The sequence below is a fragment of the Brassica oleracea genome, chromosome C1, assembly GCF_000695525.1.
Source record: "Brassica oleracea var. oleracea cultivar TO1000 chromosome C1, BOL, whole genome shotgun sequence".
In the NCBI taxonomy this organism is placed as follows: Eukaryota; Viridiplantae; Streptophyta; class Magnoliopsida; order Brassicales; family Brassicaceae; genus Brassica; species Brassica oleracea.
The window spans coordinates 16748162-16749618 of record NC_027748.1 but is presented as its reverse complement, the minus strand read 5'-3'; positions in this window follow the sequence as shown (position 1 = coordinate 16749618).

Genomic DNA, 1457 nt, shown 5'->3' with positions numbered 1-1457 from the left:
ATTAGAATTAGGATTTGAAATTTAACCTAAAATCTGATCGCATGATTATTTGTATTTCCTGAAAATTTAAAACTTAATAAATTTAAATTAGAATTCCAGAATTTGATCATATGAAACCTAGGGATAAAATTTCATGATTAGATTGAAATTATTCATATGCTAATTGATTAAAAATCGATTAGACCTAGGAAATTGAAATCGCATGATTAAATCCAATTAGAAATAGAAATTGCCTTGATCACATGCTATTGATTGAAATCTGATTTGGTTGCTTGATCACATGATATGTTTAAAATCTGAATCGTATGTCTTAACCAAATCTGATTCGCATGCTTCAAACCCAAAATCTGATTTGTTTGGTCGCCTAGCTCGCATGCTAAGAAATTAAAATCTGGATTGATTGTTAAAGATAAAATCTAATTGCATGCAGCATGGAACCTAGATTTAATTTGCTCAATCACGTGCTCACATGATCCAAATCTGATTTGCTAGCTGGTTACTTGATTGAAAATGATGTCTTGCTTGTTTAAAACATAGAGATTGCATGAAATCCTATCCGCATGATTAAAAGCTTGGCCGTAGGATCAAAACTTCATCATATGCTAAACTTGATTCGATTACATTTCCTGGCCTATATGTGTTTTTAAACCTTGAATCATATTCTGAAAAGATCTAGCAAATACGTAACACATAACCAAATCCTAAAACTGTTTGGATTTGGCTTGGCCAAAACTATACATGTTCATATGAACATTTGTATGATCGTTTCTCAAAGCCTTGGCCAAATGAAATCTTAGCCAAATTTAAGACATGATCACTTGTTTAAAAATTAAAATATGATCATAAAATTACTCCTTGGCCGAAATCTATAAGAATCCTAGAACCATTCGGATTTGGCCTGGCCGAAACTTATGTTTGTCCAAATGAACAATCGCATGATCTTTAAAACCTTGGCCAAATGTAGAAGCTTGGCCTAGGTTAAATCTTGATCAAATGCAAAGTCTAAATTCTCTTGGCCAACCTTAAAGACCTTGACCGAAGGCAAAAGCTTGGCCAAAGACAAACATTAACCGATTTTCCTTGGCCACAAAGGTGAAACCTTGGCCAAATAGGAAATCCCTTGGCCAAATTAAAATTTCTATTGGCCAAATATGAAATCTAGTCAAACTAATAAAATCATTTTGGCCGAATCCCCTTGGCCAAAATTCCTTGGCCAAAGTCTTTTGAATAATCTATCTTGGCCGAATCTATATCTTAGCCAAACTTAAAATCTTGGCCGGATTTAAAATCCTATTAATCTATTCAGACTTAATATATCTCTGGCTATTTGTTGCACACCTTGATTTATTTAATGCATGATGTTTTCAAAATTATTGTCTAAGGGAACAAAATTTGATATTAAATTACCTAAGTTTGGGATTCAATACGAGATAAATGAACATTAAGTGTTATTATCT